The sequence below is a fragment of the Trichechus manatus genome, unplaced genomic scaffold, assembly GCF_000243295.1.
Source record: "Trichechus manatus latirostris isolate Lorelei unplaced genomic scaffold, TriManLat1.0 scaffold00052, whole genome shotgun sequence".
Classification (NCBI taxonomy): Eukaryota; Metazoa; Chordata; class Mammalia; order Sirenia; family Trichechidae; genus Trichechus; species Trichechus manatus.
In genome coordinates this window covers 7,669,232-7,674,019 of record NW_004443988.1, presented here as the reverse complement: position 1 = coordinate 7,674,019, position 4,788 = coordinate 7,669,232, and the positions used below count along the sequence as shown (strand labels likewise).

General features: G+C 41.9%; 1 protein-coding gene across 3 annotated transcripts in view; it reads right to left on the bottom strand.

The window, feature by feature from the left end:
- The window catches only part of NRBP1 (nuclear receptor binding protein 1), an 11,600-nt gene extending 11,143 nt beyond the window's left edge, over window positions 1–457 (bottom strand). The window contains exon 1 of one of the 3 annotated variants that reach the window (XM_004377624.2): window positions 289–457. The gene's annotated coding sequence lies outside the window, so the exon portion shown is untranslated. The remainder of the gene's footprint in view (window positions 1–288) is intronic. The other 2 variants (XM_023732441.1, XM_023732442.1) reach the window with 2 other exon arrangements.
- Window positions 458–4,788: the final 4,331 nt, after the last annotated feature.

The following is a 4,788-nucleotide window of genomic DNA, read 5'->3' as shown; positions in this document are numbered from 1 at the left end:
GACCCCGCCCTCGTCAGTCAGAGTTCGACGCGAATGCCAGGGCCCTCCCGACCCGCGCCGGCAAAATTCCGGGCCGCTGCCACTCCGGGGAGGTTGGGGAGGGCCAGGCAGGGACTGTGGGGCAGAGGCGGCCCCTGGGCTCAGGCGGGCCGGGCCAGGGCTTCCGAGTGAGCAAGGCCGCCTTCCGGCACCGGCCTGCCGGGGTGCAATGCCCCGAGGCTCGGAAGCCGATCCTTTCGTCCTCTAGCCGACTTCCCACCCGATCCCCTCGTTCCCTTCTGCGCTCACCTCCCGACTCCGCTCCTCGCAGCCTGCGCTTCAGCTCCAGCTTGGGTTCCGGGGCGCCGGATCACAGAGACTCCCTCACAGCTGCGCTCCACAGCGCAACCGAACTACAGCCCCGCCCTCGCGGCGTCCTGACCAACAGATGGGCGGTGCCGCACTGCCTTAGGTTTCCATTGGACAAGGTGGCTGGGTGGGCGGTGCCCCGGTTAGACGGTCAGTGGGAGGGAGTCTTCAATCGGGCCTCTTCCACTTGAGCCGGACCGGCGGAGACCTCTCGGAGGGTTCGGCCTTTTCCATCCCACCTGGGGCCCTTCCTTCTGTCCACCACTCTACTCAGTCCAGGAGCCCCCGATGATTCTGCTAGACAAAGATCTTCCTTCTCTTCTTGAAGGCGCCATGACAGTTCTAATCCGACCGAAAGACAAAAGGAGCGAAAGTCTGAGAGGAGCGTCCACCCACTTTCTTTATTTACGGATGAGGCTGTGTCCAGGACACCAATTTCTTAGAAAGCTTTAGAAAAAAAAAATCACTTAACACTGAAAATTATTATGCTTTGTGATTACATAGGACTGATATTTGCCAAAACTTTGCAAGAGCGTTTCATAGACGTTATTTGATGATCCTCATAAGAACTCATTGAAATTATCATTGACAGTCGACAAATAAAAAAAAAAAAACTGAACCAGAGGCACTAAACTATCCAAAGTTAGGTTGATGACAGCCAAATCTAGAATCTGAAATAGTAAGATTCACCAAAGAAAACTTAGTTGAGAAGATGTTTGGAAAGAACTTAGATTGTTTGGGGGAGGTGGAAAGAATGGATGATAGATTACATTGATCCAAGAAAACTAGATGCGGAGCATGTAGGATGGAAGTTCAGTCTGCCATTAGACATATATAATGAAGGGGGGGAAAGATGAGCCAATCACCAGAATTTGGTAATGTCGTAATCACCAAATTTCACTGTCCTTAAAGAGAATCTAATCCTACTTCAAAGGAGCTCTGGTGGCTCAAACAGTTAAGCGCTGGCCTGCTAACCAAAAGGTTGGCAGTTGGAACCCCTGGCAATCTTCTTCACCTAGCGGCTAGCAGGAGAAACCCCTGGCTCTGGCAATCTGTTTCCATCAAGATTATAACCAAAAGGGAGTAGTTCTAATCTGTCACATGGGGTCACTATGAGTCGTTATTGACTCTATGGCACCTAACAACAACAACAACTCTATTTCACTGAGAGGGTAATCTTTTCCTGACCCATGGGACATATATCACCCACCTACATTGTCTGCCTCTGAGGTTTCTTGGGAAGGTGTTCTCTCACTTACACTTTGTGCTGCTGCAAGGTGGGGACCTATATAACTATTTGAAATGGAAGAAACAAGTGTGTGCCACAAATGACTGTTTTTACTGGGTATTGTATGGGGTGGTGCCAAATCAATATTTTTGGTAGGTAAAATGTGGATTTTGATCAAAATTATTTGGGACACGTATGTCCCTCTGGACTCTGAGGGTAGGATTGGTGGGATGAGGCAAGAAAAAAATCCATACTACCTACCAAAAATTCAGACACACTCAATGATTGAGCACGCATTCCGTTTAAAATTCAAAGTAGAAAATAATTAGCTCTTGAAAGGGATAACTTGCAGAAGACATTTTCTCATCTCTTCACCTCAGAATGTTTATTTTTAAACCAATCTTTCATCCTGCCTTAATTCTTTTACCTTTGAAAGAGAGGGCTCAAACACCCTTTATAGAAATCTGATGAAGGTTATGGGCCTTCTTTTGGATTTTTTTTTAAAAAATGCATGTACCCACCAAATTTGGCATATAATTTCAGGGAGTTGAGGTTAAGAATCTTTGTACCAATCTCAAAGGAAAGGATGTTCCTCCCCCTTCCCAGCTTAACCTCTTCCCCCTGTGGGTTCTAACACATTTGAAACACCTGGCCCGTGGTAAGTATTTATTAAATGTCAGTTGATATTATCATTATAGTTTCCCATTCTCTTCCATCTGGGACCTTAGAATTATCAACCTTTCCCTTCAACTACCTTCTTTTTTCCAATATGCATAAAGGACCCTTTGGCATACTCAAGTTTTCGTCTTATTTTTAAACTTTCATTCACATTTAAAATGCTCAAATATTTTATACCTAAAACCAAAAACTCATCGCTATTCAGTAGATTCTAACTTATAACGACCCTATAAGACAGAGTAGAACAGCTCCCCATTGGGTTTCCAAGGGTTTCCAAGGCTGTAATCTTTACGGGAGCAGACTACCACATCTTTCTCCTGAAGAGCAGCTGGTGGGTTCCAACCGCCAACCTTTCAGTTAGCAGCCAAGTGCTTAACCACTGCACCACCAGGACTCCTTTCATTTTGTACATACTGCCTGCATTTTCACCACCCTGTTTATTTAATTTATCCTTTTTTCCAATTTATAAATGCATACTTATTAAAATATTTCACAAATATTTAATAGAAATAGAAATAATATTTATATTATATATTATTTAAATTTAAATAATACTTAACAGAAATAATATTTATACAGTAGCTTCTATGTGCCAAGTACTGTCTTAATTGCCTTGTAACACGTATCAACTCATTTAATCCCCACAACATCCTATAAGAACTATGAATTAACAATTACTATAGAAAGTGAAAATCTCTTATAATCCCACTTCCCCCAAACAATTAAGCCTTGATGTTTATTTCTCTATGCTTTTTCTACGTATACATTATGTGTATGTAATTTTAAAGTAAAAACAAGCTCATGCTACATAATCTTTTTCAATTTTCGCTTTTCACTTTTTTCCACGGCAGGATATAAAGCACTGCTTTAACTTTTTAATCACTGTATTCCATTTTCTAAATGTGCCAATGTTTATTTACTTAATACCTACCATTGGGCATTGGGGTTATAGCCAGTATTTATTATTATAAATGAAGCTGCAATGAACATCCTGTTACATATATATTTGCCCACTTGTGAAAATGATTTGTATACATTCTTCAAAGTAGAGCTGAGTCAAAGGTTAAGAGCATTTCAAGTTTGAATAGATATTGTCAATTTGCTCTTCAAAAGTATCAAATAACACTACCACCAAGAGTATGCTGGGGTCTTGTTCTCCAACACCCTTACCAACACTGGGTATTACCAATCTTTTCAACTTGGGTGATATATTAAGAGAAAGATAACCTTGTGTTTTAATTTGCATTTACTTAATTATGAGTGAGGTTTGTGTGGGACAGAGAACTCACTTTGGACTTTGCCTCTGGTTTCTGGAAGATAGCCCTTGGAATTTCTAAAGCAATCAAGGCGTCTGTGTTTTTCTAAAACAGCCAGGCAATACATGTTATTAGGTACCATGGAGTCGGTACCAACTCCCAGCCACCCTATGTATAACAGAACCAAATGTTGCCCAGTCCTGCACCATCCTCACAATTGTTGCTGTGTTTGAGCCCATTGTTGCAGCCACTGTGTCAATCAGTCTCATTGAGGGTCTTTCACTGACCCTCTACTTTTACATAGCATGATGTTCTTCTCCTGGACTGGTCCCTCCTGATAACACGTCCACGGTTAAGTGAGATGAAGTTTCACCATCCTCACTTCTCAGGAGCATTCTGGCTGTACTTCTTCCAAGACAGATTTGTTCCTTCTTCTGGCATGCCATCGTATATTCAATATTCTTTGCCAAAATCATAATTCAAATGCATCAATTCTGTGGTCTTCCTTATTCATTATCCGGCTTTCCCATGCATATGAGGTGACTGAAAAGACCATGGCTTGGATCAGGCACACCTTAGCCCTCAAAGTGACATCTTTGCTTTTTAATATTTTAAAGAGGTCTTTTGCAGCAGATTTGCGCAATGCAATGCGTCTTTTGATTTATTGACTGTTGCTTCCATGGGCATTGATGGCGGATCCAAGTAAAATGAAATCCTTGATAACTTCAATATGTTCTCCATTTATCATGATGTTGCTTATTGGTCCAGTTGTGAGGATTTTTGTTTTCTTTATGTTGAGGTGTAATTCATACTGAAGGCTGTAGTGTCTGATCTTCGTCAATAAGTGCTTCAAGTCCTCTTCACTTTCAGAAAGGAAGGTTGTGTTATCTGCATCTTGCAGGTTGTTAATGAGTCTTCCTCCAATTCTGATGCCACATTCTTCTTCATATAGTCCAGTTTCTTGGATTATTTGTCCAGCATATAGATTGAATAGGTATGGTGAAAGGATACAACCCTGACACACACTTTTCCTGATTTTAAACCATGTAGTATCCCCTTGTTCTGTTCCAACAACTGCCTCTTTGTCTATGTACAGGTTCCACAAGAGTACAATTAAGTGCTCTGGAATTCCCATTCTTCACAATGCTCTCCATAATTTGTTATGATCCACACAGTCAAATGCCTTTGCGATGACACCGGAGATTGCATGATGGAATTTTGCAAGACCAATGACTTATTCATCAGAAATACCTTTTTTCAACAATATAAATGACAACT